Source organism: Bidens hawaiensis, unplaced genomic scaffold (genome assembly GCF_021521415.1).
Source record: "Bidens hawaiensis isolate Kalapana, Puna unplaced genomic scaffold, B.hawaiensis_p1.1 tig00008029_1, whole genome shotgun sequence".
NCBI lineage: Eukaryota > Viridiplantae > Streptophyta > Magnoliopsida > Asterales > Asteraceae > Bidens > Bidens hawaiensis.
Window position 1 is genome coordinate 27,739 of NW_027491562.1, and position 21,714 is coordinate 49,452.

Sequence of the window (21,714 nt, forward strand, 5' to 3'; positions counted from 1 at the left end):
CCAATATTCAGTCGACTACTGAACCCTCCGGATCATTTGATCCAATTGGACAAGAAATCTCGAGTGCATCTAAGAAGATTTCCCACATCCTCATTATGCAAGACAAGTTTTTACAGGATAAGGGTAAAGGGGTTGCATTGGAAGCTAAACCAGTCAATGTACACGCTTTGCAACTCAAAGTCTTTGAGCTTGAGCAAGACTCTGTGGTGAAAGATGTACGCATTCAAGAACTTGAAGCCAACAATACTGATAAAGACTCCAAGATTCAAGAGCTTCAAGCGGGCATGGGTGTACTTACAGCTTAATACTTTGATCTGCAACAAAATCTAATTAAACGGTTTGGAGATGAGTTTAAAGGGGGTGATGATAGCGGTGACAAGACTGTTGGTGATGAGCAAGATGCTCCTGTTGACAGTGGCTCCAGTTTGCGTCCTGCTTCAAATATTGATACTTCTGCGCAACTAGAGAAATACTTAGCCGCTCCACCCAAGACTGCTGAACAAATGGAAGATGTTGATAAGGAAGAACTCCAATCAAAACGTCGTGTCTTCAGATCATCCGGACAAATTTGTGGTGGAAATCCAAAAGGGTTTATTCAACAAGTATAGTGATCGTTCGGGGGGTCGTTTCATGGGGATACGATATCAATAAATAAATGTGATGGGTCAACCACAATTATGGAAATATGGAATATTACAAGAAGATGAAAGATTTCGGGTCGTGGACGAAAGTCGATTTAAGTGATTTAATACAAGCTCCCTTCAACGACCTGAATCATGACCCAAAGACCACCAACTTCTAGAACTTTTTAGGCAACCAAGTTGAAAAAGCATTCCCCGATATGCCTACTACTGAATCTTTTGTCTAGAAAGCAAAGGGGTTCGTGATCCTTATACGAATAAGCTGATGCTGAACGTAATGTGGCCTCCGACTGCTAAAGTGATGCCCATTCCGATCACCAAGAGATTTCCCAAAGGTGCTCTTGATGAGATGAAGTTTTGCAATTATGATGGTGAGACGGCTACAGTTATTATACGGCTTAAGAAAGGACAGTACCGTATTGTTGATCCGAGAGATTTGTTGAAGTTTGGTGAAATGGATATCAAGACCCTTATCGACTTTCAAATCATGGCCGAACCACTTTATGAGCCAGCTGTTAAGGAATATGCCGGTATGGTTGGATCGATTATACGCACAGGTTTATGGGCAGGTGCTTACAAAGAGGTTGATGCTGAAGTGCTGTTATAAGAGTGAAGATCAAGCTATAAACCAAAGGGAAGATTGTTGGGCTATACTTTATGGTTTATACTTTATCTAGCTGGGCTTGGGATTAGGCTAAGATGTAATACCGAAATCTCTTTATTTCGATGGGCTTTTGTATAGGTTTGGTCTTTTGGGTGTTTGGCATTATATATACCTTGTAAATAGGTTATTAAGAGGGTTTGTCATTAGTAGAACGGAGAGAGACATAGGATTACATAGAATTTTGATTCCATTCATATTATAATTCTTGTTGAAGGATTTAAGCACCCGACGTTGAATATAATGTGTGTTTTGAAGTCATTCCTGTGTTGATATGTGTTTGTTCGTGTTTGTATTGAATCAATTTAGTTTCCGCCTAACAACGGGTTTATTGATATCACATTAAAAGATCTTGCCTTGGGACTTACAAATCAGTTTCATATAAATTTGAAATTTGAAAGATGCAACAAAAATAGGAAAACTCAAACCTATAGTTTATCTAATTAATATTGTTACTAATAATCAAACAGTTTACAATGTAAAAATGATTTCATATTGATTTGATTAAAAATAAATATCTACTTATTTAAAACTCAAACTATTGAATGAAATAAAAGAATATACCATATGCCATACTTAAAATAGTTATATAAATCTAATTTAACAATCTAATAATTAAATTAGCATTTCGAAGTAATAAATTTTTTTTAGGTAATATGAAATATCATAGAAGTTTAAATACAAAGATTTTTAGTAAATAAAAGTTGTAAATGCTTCTCAAAATAAAAGTTTACAATTTTTTATTATATACAAATATACAAAAAATCATAAATACAAACCCGAAGATGTTATTGCATTTACTTAAAAAAACATAACAATTAATTTAACAACTAATAATTAGTTGTTTCCAAATATACAAAGTTAATTAATTTGGTAAGTTTTAAATATTATAAATTTTTACTATATAAAAATGTACAAACAATAAGAAATGTAATCCGAATGTGTGATTGCATTTCATTTTAAAAACAAAACAACTAATTTAACAACTAATAATTAGTTGTTGCCAAATATACAAAGTTAATTGATTGTGTAAGTTTTAAAAGTTATGCAAAGTTAATGTCTTAGTTATTTATGTAAATATTGGATTTAAAGTTTAGTTAAAATAATTGAAAATACCGGATTTAGTTAAACCTAAAATGTTAAAAAAAAATTTTGGTAAGATCCCATATAAAGAATCAAATAATTTCTGTCGATTTTGACATAAATTATTTTTGAATTTTTTGGTAACCATGAAAACAATTGAAATTGACTAAGTAAATAATATATGGATGCATATCTTTCTTGCTTTAATTAACATATATGGCTTGAAATAAACATTTTTGTAACATCCTACTTTCTGTTACATTTATAAAAGAAAATTTCGTTTATTCATTATTGTGTCGTGTATCGGTTTAGATGATAAACTATAAGAGGGTGGGTTTGGACTCTAAAAGATGGAATATGGCATTCAATGGGCGTTAGGTCCATAGGCTTAAGGGAGTATAAATGCCCCTTAAACCCTAATTCTTTCCATTTTAATCAATCTCTACACAATAGCTACACCTTGAAAAACACACACGAACACCATCCTATATCCCGAACCAAGACCCAAAGGTGAAATGTAAGGCCCCGTTACCAATGCCCTACTTTGGACGTTGGATTTACTCATAAACACAGTTCTAAATATCAGAGTTAATTAAAACTTTACCCGGAATATAAAACTTTCATAACATTACAGTAATAATTCATAACATGTCTTAAAACATTCAGCTTGTCTTTCAAAATCGAAACATTAATTATGAAACATAACAAGCCTTCAGATGCCAGACTCTTATTCTTCTGCCATGTGTCCCGCTCACACGAGCTGTCTCATCCTACTCACCTGCGTGCATAATTGAAGTCAGCTACACTGAGTGAGTTCTAGTTAATCATACATCATACAATACGTATACTTACCTTCCAATATGCATCCGAATATTCATAATAATTACTTACTAATTTACTTTCATTACATAATTACATACATACGTTCATACTGTATTACTTTCATACTATATAGTTACTGTCCTTTTCTATCTCAGATATTATTAGGGTCTGATCCCTTTCTTGTCTATCTCAGATATTATTCAGGTCTGATCCCTCTTTTCTTCTCTATCTCAGATATTATTAGGGTCTGATCCCTTTCTTCTCTATCTCATATATTTTTAGGGTCTGATCCCTTTCTTCTCTATCTCAGATATTATTAGGGTCTGATCCCTTATTTTTTCATCTTCGTACATACTGTCTTTGCATACTTGTAACATACATATACTTTTCTTTAATCATTTATACATACTCATATATTGTACATATATCTATCATACACATTCATTTATCATATACATACCTCCCTTGTCAATACGTGCAATATTCGAAGATCGTTCACGTACCGACAAGCTTTCCTTCACATTCATAACATAATAACTATCACATAAATCATACATGGCATACACTTACCATTTAAGGTAAGGGTATTAACTATCACATCGAGTATGCACACAGCCCCGAAAACATAATAAGGAATGAGGCTAGAAACTCACCTAAATTCGGTTACCTTCACCGTTTATGGTTATCCCTTTCTTGAGCTGTGCATGACTAACTGTATAACAATTATCACTCCCCATTTCGTGTTTCTAATTTAATTATTAGCCGAAACGAACGGGGGTCCGGGGGAAGCGCCCCTGGCAGCGGGGTTCTAGGGGCGACAGCCCTAGCGAGGTCCAAGGGGAAGAGCCCCTGGCTGGGGTTAAGCTACCCGGTCAACTTGGAAAAATTTTATTTTCATTAACTGTCTTAACACATTTTCCATTAGGATTTTTAAATTATTATTTAATTCGTCCACTTGTTTGCTATAACGAATTAAGCCTAATTTGTTATCTAAACATAGCCCGATTCGTGGCCTGATTCGTTATCAGAACATGGCCTGATTCGTTACCTTCACTTAGCGAATTGGTGAGTAACAAATTACCTTATTCGTTATCTGATTCGCTATCTTACATGATCTGATTCGCTATCCTAGTTCGTTAGCCTAATTCGTTATCTTTCCTTAACGAATTGGCATAACAAATTAAAGCTTATCCGTTATTTTTCCTTAACGAATTGGCATAACGAATTAAAGCTTATTCTTATCCTTCCGTTAACTAACTACTGTTAATTCGTTAGTTTCCCATAACGAATTAGGGTTAGGGTTCTGACATTCTTTTAAACCTCGTACACGCATTTTCGGCGCCGCCTTTCCAGCACCGTCATCGCCGGAAAACCGGGATCTCGCCGGAAAAGCGAGATCTCAGGTATTTTTCTACCGTTTTCACCGTTTTTCGTCCCGCTCGATCCAGATCTGAGCTAAGATGACCCCTAAGCTCATCTTTCGATCAGTTTATACCCGATTCCACCCGAATCTCGTGACTTTAATGGTGTCGGCTCGTCATTTCATGGCTAAATCCGGCGGGTTTGGATCTATACAATATCATACTATCCTTACCTCGGGTTGATGCTAGGTTTCTCTTGGTGATTTCGGCTAGAGAGAGAGAGAGAGTAGGATGAGAGAGAGCTAAGTGTGTTTTTTTGATGATGTATGGATTTAGTGGAAATGAATGGATTAATGCATAAATATGATTTATATACTATGGGTCATGGGCTCAAGCCCATGAACTTTCCTTCCTTTCTTTTTAATCCAAGTCCATAACCCATATCTATTTAACCCAACACTAGCCCAACTCATAATAACTCATATTTTATTTTGTTAACCGAAACGAGAAAACGGGATGTTACATGAAAACCCGAGCTTGTTAGTGCTAGAACGTCGTAACGAGCCAAACCTACATCAAGCCTAGCTCGTGTACGTAAAACGACTCATTTATGGTACGTTTACAATGGAAGTTTGTTCATTTAGGTTCGGATTCGTTTAGCAATCTTAGATCTAGGTATAAACGGTAAAAACGATTCCAACGCAACAAACCTCACCAAATTTCGTTAATATTTGATGGGTTAATCGATTGATTAATGAACCGTATGTATATATGTGTAAACTACACCATGTAAAACCTAATATTTAGATGATTGATGGATTGGGGTTTGTAGGCGAGGTGAATCCAAGTTTACTGATACCAAAATCACATTATTTCATCAAGATTTGGGGTTTAATAGCAGATCTGATGTTGACTGTTCTTGACGATTTTGACTTTGACCCCTTAGTCAAAGTCTGGATAAGCACTGTTGATAATTCATTATGACTGATCATTCGTTACGCAATCATAATGAATAGGACTCATTCGTGTGAGTTGATAACGAATGAACCCTTAATTCGTTATCTATTCGTTCGTCAGATTAAGATAACGAATCAGGTCATTCGTTATATGCTAATTTGTTAGATTCAGATAACGAATCAGGTCATTCGTTATATGCTAATTCATTAGGATAAGATAACGGATCAGGATGGCGAATCAAGTCATGTTAAGATAACGAATTAGGTTAACAAACCAGACCATGCTAAGATAAATAATCAGCTAACGAATCAGATCATTTAAGATAACAAATCAAGGTAACGAATCGGGCTTAATCAAAGGCCATTTGTTATAACGAACGAGTTAACAATAAAATAATAATTTAAGATTTCTAATGGAAATTTTGTTAAGAACAGTTCTAGGGGCTGCCGCCCCTAGAACCCTGTTGCTAGGGGCGCTGCCCCCAGACCCTTGTTCGTTGAGGGTTATAATTTAACTAGAAACGCGATATGGGTAGTGATAGTTAATTGATACGTGTAATTGTTATACGGTTAGTCGCGCACAGCTAAAAAAAGGAATAACCATTAACGGTGAACGTAACCGAGCTCAGGTGAGTTTCTAGCCCCATTTCCTTGTTATGTTTTCGGGGCCGTGTGCATATTGAATGTGAATGTTAATACACTTACCTTAAATGATAAGTGTATGTTTTAATGATGAATGTGATGGTTATGCTTATATTACGAATGAATGCTTGATAGTACGTGAACGATCTTCGGATATTGCACATATTGTTAAGGAAGGTATAGTGTAGTAAGTATGATATGAGTATGTGAAAGAAAGTATGTATGAATATTGTGAAAGGTATGCATGAATGTGATAGTGATAATGATAATGAAAGAGAATGTACGGTTAAAGGGTTGCATACCCTAATAATATATGCGAAGATTAAAAGGTTGCATACCCTAATAATATATGTGAAGGTTAAAGGGTTGCATGCCCTAATAATATATGCGAAGGTTACAAAGTTGCATACCGTAATAATATATGCGAAGGTTATAGGGCGTAATACTTTTTAAAATGTAATGTATGAATATGAAAGAAAGAAAGTACGAGGGTAAGTATTATAAATGAAAGTATGAAGTATGTACGAAAGTATGTAATTATGAATGTGTGGTATGTTGTATGATTAACCAGAACTCACTCAACGTAGCTGACTTTTAGTATGCACGTAGGTGGGTAGAATGAGACAGCTAGCCTGAGCGGGACACATGGCAGAAGAATAAGAGGCTGACATCTGAAGACTCAAGTTGTTTTTATGAATTGATGTTTAATTTGAAAGACAAGAATGTTTGATTTAGACAAGCTTATGAATTTTTATGAATGTTTAATGAAAGTTTTTATATTCCGCGAAAGTTTTAATTAACTCTGCTATTTAGAACTATGTTTATGAGTAAATCCAACGTCCAAAGTAGGGCACCAACAACGAGGCCTTACAATTTTAATTAAAACACATATTTTAATAGGCTTTAAAAAATAGTATTTGATTGACGAATAACTCAAACGTATTATATAGTTATGCATAACTACATTTAAAATTTTATAATACATATAGTTAACGTGTTATACGTATTTTTGTAAATTTGTAATTGTCAAACTGAATTTTTGGTGCATTATTCTTTTTGGAAAAAAAAACAACTAGGTTATGAACAAAAACAATTTGTAATGTGAATAGGAGAATGAAAGTGAACGACCTTCGAACATAATTTGGAATTATTGGTTTTTTTCCAGGATATGTGTATTGAGGGTTTCTTTTAATATATAAATATTTTTTAGTCATAGAAAGAATCAAATCCCCGTGTAGAAATGAGTAACTGACACTAGAGATGGGTAAAAAAACCGGTTGGTGAACCGGTTCAACGGTTTAAACCGAAAACCGGTTTTTACAAAAACCGGTTATTTAAAAACCGGTTTGACCGGTTTAGTAACCGCCGGTTCGTATATCGGTTACAAGTTCTAGAGAAAAAAACCGGTTATGGAAAAAACCGGTTAATTTTAAAACCGGTTATTATGAAAAAAACCGGTTATTAACCGGTTATTTTAAAAAAAAAACCGGTTAATTAAAAAAACCGGTTATTAACCGGTTCTAACCGGTGGTCTAACCGGTCCTAACCGGTTAGACCGGTCCGAGTTTTGCACCAAAAAAACCGGTTAATAAACCGGTCCGGTTATTTAAAAACCGGTTTTTTTCCAGGCCAAGAAAAACCGGTCCGGTTATTAACCGAACCGGTTTTTAAAAAAAAACCGATTTGTGCACCTCTAACTGACACACATTCATGGATAGTGTAATGGAATTAAATAATGGGTTTTGATCACATTTGAAATTTAGAAATCATTTTAACATTTCTTAAAAGTATAAACCATAAATAAATTTTAAAAACATATCCCCACACTAATCCTTTTATTATTATTACAACAAATATTTACTTGTAATTTAATATTTTAAAAATCCAGGGTATTACATATGAACTAATAAATATTAACACATTCAAAAAAATAAAAAAATAATAATAAAAAATAACATACATTTCTTGTGCGATGGATGATAGAAAACTTGTAGAGAACAGAAAATTAATAAATGCATATTGAGTTTTTTGTATTCATTATATAGATGGTCATAATAGATTTAAGTTTCAACGTTACCATAAAATAAAAAAAAATCAATCACAAAATAAAAATCAAATAAACATGTAAAAGTTTGAGAATCACATAAAGACAATAATAAACATATTAAAATCTCATAACTACCATTTATATTGTTAACAAAAATCTACAATATTGATACACATTCAATTGAATGTTAATTATGATTTTATTTTTGAATTATTTTATTAGTAAGAAATTCTATGAGTACTTATTCTTTTTAGAAAATAGAAAAATGAACCAATAGAAAGAGGCAAAGTGGGATTAGATGATGTTGTTTTAATATAATTAGTAGATTCTTATATTATTAGTAATATAGATGAATACAAGATACTTACAATCACGTTGCAATAGCTTATGAGATGGATTGAATAGGAGTGGTATGTTATTGCAAACATATATAGGAGGTTAAAAAAAGTATATTTTGAGAAATTTTGATTAATATGGAAAGTATTAACATTTATTCATTCTATGCATAAAAGTTGTAGCTGTATTCTACGCAAATATATCATTTTTAAAGAAAATTGGTCCGGGATTAAGCCATATTAAGTGAAGGTTGAAAAATTATTGTATTTCTTAAATAGAAATAAAAAACATTTAGAAATGTCAAAAAGATATTTTAATACATTGATGTTTTAAAGCAGAACATTTCATCTAATAACTTATAATTAGTGACCGACATATATCACAATCATTAACATTGATATATGAATTAAATCAGGTAACAATAGAATACTATTATTTACTTTTGAAGTATTTCATTACCAAGAAAATTTGAGAAACCTTAGTATATATGGAAATTATAGTTATGAACCAATAGAAATATGTCATTTGTTCAAAAAGCCTATTGCTTTAATAGTATAGGTATATTAGCCAATAATCCATCGTTAAGTTAACAAATGCTATCTGGGTTAAGTGTAGATAAATGTGGATATATTAGGTTACAATCGGTACCGATCCTAAAAATCCCGATCCCAAAATTTGGAAATATTTGGTACCGGTAATGAAATGTTCGATTCGGCACTGGTATTAACATTGATATATGAATTAAATCAGGTAACAATAGAATACTATTATTTACTTTTGAAGTATTTCATTACCAAGAAAATTTGAGAAACCTTAGTATATATGGAAATTATAGTTATGAACCAATAGAAATATGTCATTTGGTCAAAAAGCCTATTGCTTTAATAGTATAGGTATATTAGCCAATAATCCATCGTTAAGTTAACAAATGCTATCTGGGTTAAGTGTAGATAAATGTGGATATATTAGGTTACAATCGGTACTGATTCTAAAAATCCCGATCCCAAAATTTGGAAATATTTGGTACCGGTAATGAAATGTTCGATTCGGCACTGGTACGGTACCGCTATGTCGTGCAAATTTCGGGAAATGCCGATACCGTACTGATACTAAAAACTCAAAACTTGGTACCGACGCTACCGAATACAGTATCGGTACCGAAAACGATCATCCATAGCAAGAATTATGCAGGAACCTCTTGGGGGGTCCCTATTCGATTCTAAAAATTGAGAGTACCATTGTTTTATGTTTTGAATTTGGGTAAGGTGAGTCGTATGCATGTGGTTAGTCTTTCGGAGTCCCACAGCAACCAATTACACTAAATTCGTTCCAAAAAGAATATAAAAATATTAAGAGTTATTATTTTCAATTGGTGTGACTTATGCACACTTCTTTTTTGAATAGCCTTTGAAAAATTATAACCATAACGAATTCAAATCTTGTTTTCAAACTTTTAATTTCTGTTAATATCCCGAACCACATGTTTTAGATGTCGTTTAAGAATTGAATCCAAATTTATGATCTTTTAAACCATCCGACCTTATATTCGACTTATCAACTGAATGCTTTTAACACAATAACTGACACTTACCTAGCACATAACATATACACATCAGCCCTAAAACATTAATAGAGAAGGGGGTCAAGAAATTCATATGATTCGTTTTGTACTCTGGTCTTGGAATCCTTCATGTCACTCATCCCTCGAATTACTTTTAATTGTTTAACTATTAAAATTGATCTAAGTGTATATTGACATGTTCTTACTTCTCAATGAACCTTAACTTACATTGAAATAGATCAATCATGCATAATGTGCTAGAGACCCTTTACGCAAAATTGGGATCAAGGACCCTTCTCGCAAAACTGGTCACACATTATTTGGACCCCATCATGCATGGAGGCCATGATCACGAATTTTCAGGCCACACGATATGAGTTCACACATAAATGATCCATTTCGCAAACTAAACCATCACACATTATTGACCCTTTTTGCAAAAGGTCAATTACACAAAACGTGGCGGGTTCACGCAAATTTTGGACTTGTTCTCGTAGATTAGGAGTTCAAGTAATAAAGGGTTCCACATTATAGGGTCACACACCCTCAAATTTCAACTAACATAGTTTTATTACGAGGCGCGTGACATACCAGGATCTAGACACTTGTCATAGTGAACAATCATTTAATATAAAAGATATCATTTAATATTTCTCATTTAAATGGGAGAGTATAGTTACAATATAAAATGCGTTTGCGGAAGTGTAAAAGTAACTAGTTTAAAAATAAAGTGTTATAAGCTCAAACATGTACAACCCATCCAAGTGAGAAACCATATAAGACATGTATCAATGCTATAATGCACCTCCAAAAAAATGCATGCACGTGCTCCACAACTTACCTAGCAACCTGGGCAATTACAAATACTCAAGGTTAACACGAGATTGGTGAGTTCATAAGTTATAGTAAAAAGTAGTAATAGTATATATAGATTAGCACATTTCAAATATACTATGGTAGCTAACCCATTTACAAGTTATTAGAAGTTTGAACCGAAGCTGACTATATGTATGCCTTCTTACCAGGACTAACACCAACACTAGCGTATAAATGTTAGGTAAATATAACATCTGTTTTTTGACATCACAGACGTGCTAGCGTGACTAGCCCGGGTGGGATTTGTCAAACCTAATAGTACTACTCAATATGACCCCGCGATCCCATCCACTCAACTCCCAAACACCACCCAATCGACTCATCCAAACTTCCCGGTTGGCAATTTTGACCCCAACATGTTATCATACATGCAATTTTTAAGGATGCCAAACTTCCCAGCCGGTGTTTTTAACCTACTCGCTCAAACGAGCTTCCCGATCAGTTTTGGATCGTATATGTAGGCGACACAAGAGGAGACGGTGCCTGAGGCGCAAGCCGATCCGTTTACACATGACGAGTCGGTGACACAACTCATTTCGAACAAGGGTAGAAAAACCGGATCGAGTAAATGCGCTTACACAAAAAAGGGCACTCACACAAAAAAAAAGACGAGTCCGAACTCCGGTTTAAAAAATGTTCAATTTTGGACACCAGAGGAGTATTTGACGCTTGACGATTGTGGACCACGGTCTCGGAAGACCCCGAATGTGGTAAGTGGTTAACATAAATTATTTTTTTATTTTACTAATTTTTTGTAAGAAAAAAATATTACCGATTACTAATGTATTTTCTAACTTAGGTTTTATTGACAACTATCAACGATTATGCATACTTTGGGACAAAGTTCGGGAGCCTTTTTTTCAAGTTATGAAAAAAAGGGATGATTACTGACCTAAGTATTCTATATCGGAAAATGGACCGGTATAAACAACAAATGGAAACGCTTCCAAGGGATTTCCTATCGAAATTTTAACGGGTGGGGTAGTCGTCAAAATGATGAATTCATCATTTCGGCGGTGTTAGTAGAGTACCAACAACAAAATGAGAACTTCCTTTATTTTAATGGTTGGGAGCGTCTTCGTCGTCACCAAATGGAATGTTGTTTCTGCCATTAGATTTGAAAGTAGACCAAACGGCCCAAAACCTCATCCTCAGTTGATCCAGAAATGTCGCAGCCCGATGCTCGGAATATCGACTTAAACAATGATGAAGTCGGTGATAAAGAGTAGGAGTAGGAGGAGTTGCCTCGACAGGGCGGTAGAAGAAGTCGGGGAAAGGGGCGGGGTCGTCCTCGGTAGGTGCGACTGACGAAATGTGAGGAGAATTTAAAGAAATAAACCGTCGACTCTCCGATATACACGACCTTGGAAGTCAACGTTTTGAGTTGATGCAACAAAATTTTCAAGCCAATAACAGCTTCACCGAGATATTGAAAGACCGGTAAATGGACACACAATTCGCATTTTGCAGCAAGACTTCCCCCTACTTATCGACAATGTCCGGAGGCTAGCCGAAATCAAAAGAGATAGAATTATCAAAAAAACATGGGCTCGATAAGGAAGACTAAATATTTTATTTAAGGTATTTGTTTCATTATTTATTTATTTTTTTTATTTTTATGCATTTGTTTTATTTTTAATGTAATTTTCTTTTGTTTTTTTTGTTTAATGAAATGTGTTTATGTTTTATCTTTATTAAAAAAAGAAAAATTAATAATGGGGTAATGATTGGTAGGAGTGTTATTTATTACACCCTTTTTTGTAGGGATATTGGTTTATAATACTTTCAACTTTCACTCGTTGGTTGATATCACTTCCAACTTTCGATTTGTTACCCACCACTCCCAACCTCCACCTTATTTATTTTTGTCACTCCCTTCTTAGCAGACGACTAAATTCGTTTGTGGAAATGCTGATGTAGACGTTTCATGGGTGAGTTGACATGCTTACGTGGAAAATACATCCTTTAAAAAAATTTCGATTTCATCTCACCATCCTTAAATAATAATTATAATAATAATAATAATTATTATTATTATAATAGTAATAATAATAATAATAATAATAATAATAATAATAAGAACATAAGTGGGTCGCACCTCACCCTTCTTCTTCGTCCCCTATTCTCACCATACGTCTACAACCACCACCAACCATCTTCTCATTCTTCTTCATTTCCTAATTCTAGGTTATCAAATAAAAGGGCCACAGGATTGTAGTTTTTTAAAACATCTTCACATCCAGGTTATGTTCATGATTTCAAATCCCCAATTTCAAAATTCAAAACCCTAACCCTCAAATCCATCATATCATCATTCAGTTTCACCATTTAACTCATTCTTCATCATTTCTAGACGTCATCTTTGTGTCACTCAAGTCTCAACAAACACCATGGTGATCGAAAAATCGTCCACCACTGCAATCCACCACCACCGACAACATCCAACCCACCATAAAACCCTTCAAATCGACCAAAACCGTCAAAGAAAACTACCAGAAGAAAACTCAACTCAAACTCATCATCCTCCGTCTCGACACCTATATATACTGAATAAGTGAATGAAGAAAGAGGGGATGCTGGAGGTGGACAATGGGGTTAATGAAGATATGAAATTTGTGTACCTACAGGTAGGTAAAGGTCGGCTGTGGTGGAGGTGGTGGAGTCCGACAGTGGCGGTGGCTGTCGGTGGTGGAGGGCTGGTGTTGGTGATGAAGCTGGTGGTGAAATTAGGTGGTGGTATATATATAGAATGGTATGCATATAGAATTAGTTTCTTTTAAGAGATATTTAATTTTCACATAAGCATGCCACGTGTGTTAAAAAATGTCATGTCAGCGAGAAAACTAACGGAGTTAGGATCCGTTAAGTTCGGAAGGGCCAAAAACAAATAAGGTCAAAGTTGGGAGTTGTAGGTACCAAAGTGAAAGTTGAGAGTTTTATCATCCAACGGGTGAAACTTAGGAGTATTAAAAACCAATATCTCTTTTTTGTATAACCACCTATGATGACGTGACGTCGCATGGCACGCAACGCCCTTACACGGAGGTTATCCTCTGCACATGATCTTAAGATCAAGTTTGAAATTAGTTAAGAATGTCATGATACATTTTTTATGTTGAGTTTAACGACATCAACACACAAACATATAATTAAAAAAGGTGTCATTTGGTTTGTTGGCCTGAGCACATGAACATAAAATAATCACTTTTGTTGGTATACTTGAAGATCTTCAAATAAACCAAACCAACGGAACTAACTTGTATGTAAAAACGTAATCACTCATTTGATAATAACCTGTTTCAAAACCTGTATGTGCTTTAAATACATGATTAATCTCATTGTGCACGTAGAAGAAAAGCGAAGGAACGTACCGGGAAACGCAAAAGAAACATAGATCTTTGTCGTGCAACTTTTAGAGATGTGACAATGGAATGTGTTTTGAGTGACAATTTTAACGTGTTATCAACATCTGTAAAATTTATTAAAATAATATAATAAACAAAAAATGAATATTGATTTTATTGTGGCAAACGTATCACATTTTTCATGTGTTTCAAGCTTTTCTTGTAGTAGTCGTAGTTAGTTGAGATGGTTACTTGTGGACACAATGTCACAATGACATAACGTCTCTCACCAACTTTTTCACTTTCTCAAAAAAACAACATTAATATATGCATAATGCGAGATACCCGTGTTGAATATTCATAAGGTTAAATACACTTCCGTACTTCCGTCACGTCTCAAAACAAATATAAAACATGATTTTATCATATAGCTTAATTATAAGAATTAATATTTAACTCATAAGTCTTTGGGTCATGTAAGTACACACAAGCTGGGTGTCTACATGGCTTGCATGAGGACACTAGACCATCGTGTCCCTACCCCACATCATTAGTGGCGTGGTCTAAATGTGTGAATGAAAACATAGGTTGAATTGTAAGGTTGAAGAATAAAGGAAAACAAAGGTGTTGATATGACGAATAGTCTAGAGTGGTGAAAAATAAAATATAACGCATAGCCCAGACTAAATTTGATAAAATAGAAGATGATTCTTTAACTGGTTAAAAAAAATCGATTTGATTAAGGCAGAAACTCCTTTTTTTGTAAAATTGATTGTTACCAGAAATTAGTTCATTAGATATGATCGTTTTAGAAAATATCATTATGGACTATAATAGTTTTAGTTTTCTCTGAAAAAAATATATTTGATGGTTATAATAATTAAAGTAAATTTTAAAAGATGAGCATTCAGGTTTGTAAGTAGTTTTAAAACTGTACGACGTGTATCGCGATCCGATTCACGAATACACACGTAATCGTTTTACTCAAACAATACTCGTTGTATTCTTTCTTTTCATCGCCCTCTAGTAATATGGTATTCTATAGTCCACCGGCTTTTTTTAATATTTACATTTCTAATCATATAAAAGTTATAAGTTAGTAAGAAATTTATTTATGAACTCTAACGGGTGGTTTTCAAAGAAAATAACATGTATTCTAACACCTAATGGGTAACGAGTAAGCGGTAGGGATAAGCAAATTCGATAGTGGTATCGAAATTATTAGCGTTCAAGTAACATATATTTTTCTTTTTTTTACATAAATCGATCAATCGTTAACTGAAACGGTCATTCAAAATTTTCTATTTATCTATGAGTATAAAGTATAAACATCCAAGTCATTAAACAAATGACAGAAATAGGAGTAAAAGATGGATGATCATGTCATCCCATATTGGTGGTGTTATGGGTTATTTTAAAAACAGTATGGGCATATCATTACTTGTTCATGTGATCTCCTTCACCTACTTTTGACCCACGTACTTTATTTATTTACTTAATTTTAATTTTGAGAACAATGTATTAAACGGATAATTTATAAAAAATACTTATTTGTTTTATTTCTTTCATAAAATATACAGAAAAGACAGCCGTATTAGATAGTTTAGTGTTATGAGCCCACAAGCTCATTAGATACATAGAGTTTGCATATAGTATAATATATAAATAAAGGGGCAATTTTATAAAATAATAACAAACTTTCATTATTTTATCAATTGGGTCACTGTAACTTTTTTGTTTTAATTATATTACTCGCAATTTTTTTTTATCTCAATTAGGTTACCCATAATTCTTTTTGTCTCATTTATATCACTCAAATTTCACATGTGTACTAATTATATGTTTTTTTAAATCACTTAGGTAGATAATTATGTTGCCGTGGCATATTTTTCATTTAAAAAATTTTATAAACGGTGATGTGGACCGATAATATGGAATTTAAATATAGTGACATGGATTTTATTAATTAAAGAAATTGATAAATTAAAAAAAAAACATGTTTTCTTTAAGTTATTAAAATATAAAAAAAAATACGTTTGTTTGTTTTCTCGAAAAGAACCATATTTCAATTTTTTTATTATAATACTATTTTTATTAAAATATTTTTAGTTTTTAAATTTCATACTCTAATTAACTTTTTATCATTTAAACTTAAACGTATGGTTAAAATTCTAAAAAAAATAAATAAAATAAATTCAGCTAACATTAATTTAGTCAAATGATATACTAATTAGCTGTTCAAAAAATGATATAATAATTCAAAAAAGATAACAAGTAATTCAAAATATAATAGTTGAGACAAAATAAATAAATAAACTATTGTGAATAACCTAATTGAGATAAAAAAAAGTTTGTGTATAACTAATTAAAAAAATAAAGTTAGAGTTACCTAATTGATACAATGGTTAAAGTTTATTATTATTCTATGAAGTGTTCAAAAAATGATATAATAATTCCAAAAAGATAACAAGTAATTCAAAACATAATCTAATTGAGACAAAATACATAAATAAACTATTGTGAGTAACCTAATTGAGACAAAAAAAGTTTGTGAATGACTAATTAAAACAAAGTTAGAGTAACCTAATAGATATAATGGTTAAAGTTTTTTACTATTCTATGAAGTTTTCCCTATAAAGTAATCAATTATGAAGTTTTCCCTGTAAAGTAATCAGTTATTCAGTATTAATCAAGTCAATATTTTACCATTTAAAATGGTATCAGTGCATTAGGTTCTGGTTACCTTCTTCTTCTTCTCTGTTGCGCTACCACAAAAATACAAACCCTAGCAATCGCCATCGAGTTCAAACCTTAGTCAAGCCTTAGGTATAGGCTCGTGGGCTCATACCAATAAACCTAATATTCAATAAATTGTTCCAAAAACATTTACCTGGTTAATATATACACTCAATTAAATTAATAATGGATAGATTTACATGGAGGTCCGGGAACTACAAAGCAATTGAAGATCAAGACTTAATAGTCCTTGTTGTAATATCTGACCACTTATTCCAATCAATATGGACGTATGGTATGTTTTATCAACTAGAAGCTTAAACATTTGATTTTAGTTATCCGAGACCAATAATGACTTGCTCTCATTCAAGTACACTAAAATGTGAAGGTACTTTCTTATTCAATACTAAGACATAAAATACGTGTCAATGATATTTGGGGTAAGATCCTTATGTCACAATACCTTTCATGTTTACACAGATAGCGATATGTAACAAACACCCTCCTGGCCTCTTTGGAAACCATCACCCTAGGTGAGGTTTGTCAAGTAAGAGCTCATGACTTTGTTTTTTTGTTACATGGACCATTCATATCAACTAGTGTTTTTTGTTTTGCTCATAAGTGGCTAATGAATTTGTTTTCGTTGCATGAGTGAAAATTTCTTATAATGTTGCTCATCCATTAATTTCTTCCACTCAAGAACGGTTAACTGCAAACTTCTCCTTTCATCCACATCTATTCTACCTAAATCTTTTTAGTGATATTACACGCGGTGCATTCTTTATGCCTGGTATCGATCAAGTGGGCATAAAGAAATGATGGGTGATTCACCTAAGATGACACGTTTATGTTGTGTTAGATGATAAGTTGCGAGAAGTTTTGGATGGATTAACATAGCTTGGAATAATAAATACTAAAATAGCAATAAGTATATGTTTACACCACAATTGTGATCTATTGATGAGCTAAAATTGATATATAAAAACTTAACCTAATTTAGACACTTTAGTTTAAATTTATAAACACAGACTCTCCTAATGCTAGACCACTAGACATGCAAGTGTACCTATCAAATGTAGTAAAGCCTAATGAAGTATGGAGTATCTAACCCACATGACACTAGCGACACCTAAACTAGACTCTTACAAAGAATTTACTGATTTTACAGACTAAATGATTACCTAATTAAACTAAAAACTGATACTGACGGACTTCAACAATATGACCTAGACGAACACAAATATATGAGGAACACTACTTAGGTTTAGAATCAAACTTGTATCTCTTGAATTTCTCTCGATAATGGAAATTATGATGGAACCGAGATCTTAGAATATGCCACCCTTAAGCAACCTAGAGGATCTCTAATCATTCTCCGGGTGTGACCCACAAGGAAACCCTAAGGATGTTTAAACTTACCGGTTGATCGGATTACCTGTCAGTCTCTCCAACAATGCTAAGGTGCTCTAAACGAAAAATCACCCGTTGGTCTCACTGTTTTAACACACCCTAAAGTGCAAGGGGTAACCTAAATACAATTGATAAACACGTGATTACAATGAGACTAGGGGAATCTAGGGAAACCTCCTGTCAGAGTGTTTAAACTTGAATTCCTAACCCCAAAGATAACATGACTATCTATCACATGTCAACAATCTAGATAGGTAGAGTATGAAGTTCTAACCACCAACCAATGTTCCTATGGATTACTATGTCTAATAAAACCATAAAATAATCACAAACACATAATAAGCGACCTAAGCATGCATCTATATGTAACACCACCTAATCGACCCTATTAGAATTTAGCCTTTTATACATGCTCATAAAGTTTATGGACTAAACTTAAAATTTCTGAAAATTTCATCCATCAGGATAGGCGATGGGATCAGCATAAGCCCATCGCATAACGCTATGGACTTGCATAAAAGTCAAAGATTGGGCGGCTTTGCTATACGCGATGGCCTAAAACCTAAAGGATCATCACGCATCGCGATGACCTCGTTAATAATCGGTACACATGTCCAACCACGTGGCACGAATTGACAGGACACGTGTCACAACGTGGCAAGGCGGCGTAAATTGCGGCCCTGCGATGCGCGATGGCCAGGAGTTTACTCCATCGAGTATCACGATGGGTACAAAATTCGCATATAAAGGGGAGTTGCGGGATTGAACTCAAATCATCCCAAAAAACTTTCATTTCACACACACTTAACCTAGGAAAGCGTGCCCGATTGTCGTGACAAGCCGACGTTCTGTTTTCTCGAAGTTAGTGCAAGTAACGAAGTTATAAGCCAGTTAGATCAAGATCCTACCATCAAGTCATCTCTCTTTTCTTATTGTTACCTTTCCGAGTGTTCATGATAAGGTAAGATTATGTTTAAGATATTCAACTATAGCTTAGACATAAATCGAGGCTATAACCTTGAACATATTTTATAAACATTCACAAACGAATTTTCATAAACGTTACTTCTTGATAAAGTAATGTTAACACAAGATATATTTTGACGTGCATGTAGTAAACTGTAAAGGTAATATCACTAGTAGTGAGTTTCTTGCCTAAGGAAAAGTAATTCGTACAAATCCCAATCAACCGCGGGACCCGTTTACTTACATGGAGAAACTCAACAACGTGTTAGAACCTACTAAGCCAAAGCATGTTATAGCAAACGTCACATAAAACAAAGTGTTTTCATTCATAATCAAAGTTATAAACTATTTCAAGGTTAAGCTTAAGAATAATAGCTTAATCAAGAAACACCATTCAAATATTTATACAAACCTATTTATGTATAGGTTAATATCATTCTCATTCACAAATCAAGGTTTCAAATGCACACCGACGGTACAGGTGAATACGTTAACTTTTACAATCAGTCAAAACATATTTATACTCTATAAGATAAACGGGTTGTTTTTCTTAAATAATCAGTCAACGTTTACATGATATTACGTGATCTCTAAAACTTTATAATACAAGATAAAAAATAAAAGCAACTCAGACCGATTACACATGTGTCTGGATCCAAACATAACTGTTCAGCCTAAACAGTCAAAGGCTATGTTGCCGCAGGCTAAGAGTCATAAATCGTTCTCCATTAGGGAATACGTGGCTCGGGAAACACTTTTGTGTGTGTAGGGTAGTGGTACAAATCCCTGAAGTAGAAATACTTCTGCTGAGTTTGTACAGAAAACTATATTTGTATTGTAACTGTCATTCAGTTAGAACACGTAACAAGATGGCTCGGCTCTTGATATTAAAATCCTTGTAATATGAACATATATTTTGTAAACGAATACTTGGGTATTTAATTCCCAAGCAAATTTTCAATGTAAATTAATATTATTCAACCTAAATTCTTCTGCTAAAATTAACCCATAAACTCTGATATATTTACAAAACAAGTACCAACTATTGGTCATACGCTTAGGCCCTAAGCCGGTGTGACAAGTTAGTAACAGAACCATCGGTTTCAGCAAATTAGGTATTTAAACATTAGTACCTAAACTTTAACCTTAAAGTTATTATTATTATTATAATTATTATTTCGTAGGGATAAGATATGATTGGTAAACTTCCTATCCCTAAATCTAATTAGTGCAGATGTCTTATATTAACTATCTTGGTCATAGACTCCGAGTAGCCATTCGAACTTAAACCGACACTCATTCGTAAACCATCAGATATGACGAGCAGTAATAGTTATTACACAAATTTCTTCAATCAAAACCAACCAATAGTCCCATTACAACCCTATGGCAGTCAACCTATGTATCTTCCAAGAAGCCAACAATTTCCAATAGAAATCTCGGACGATACCTCCGATAACATTCCCCAATACTATCCATCTGAAATTCCAACTTATCGTCCTTCCGAGGAGCAAGAAGTTCAGAGTAAGATTAAGCAGGAGATAAATTCTAGTTCATCAAGTTGGATGAATTGTCATTCTGACCATAGTAAGCGACATTTCGGATCGCCACCACCATGCTATCAAGTCCCACAATTTGCTGCTGGACCAAGCCAAAAATCTAAGATGAGGGTTACTATGCCTTATGAAAAGATATCATTTCAATCACCAGTCAAAAATCCTTATGAATCGGAAGAGGATCCCGAAGAAGAAGATGAGGAAAACGAAAATCCTTATTTTCCTCCATACGTTGGAACAAGACCCTCAATATCTCAGCAAGCTAATGAAATTCGAATGGAGGCTAACCTTATAGAGGAATTCTATACTACTAATTTTCCCGATGAGGAAATGCATGCATATGTTGCAAACCCACATCTTTATCCAAGAGAAAACGCTTATCTCTTCCCAGCTGCATATGCACCAACGGGATATCCTAACCCACCTAATGCGGTGATGGACGAGCTGCGGAACGAGAAAGTGGATACAAAGAAAGTAGGAAAGAAAATCGTTAAGAAATGTGGCAAGATGAAAAATCTTGTTAAGAAATGGATTAAAGATTAAGAAAAATATAGTTGTTATGAATCGTTGTAGACTATTGTATTTTCTTTCCTGTAACAAAAATAATGTAATATAAGAAGGCCTTTCCTTTCTTAAATCTTGTCTTATTCATGTAACAACATGTTTGGACAAGGAAAATCTAACAGTACTCTCGAGGTTCAAGTAAACAAAGAAAA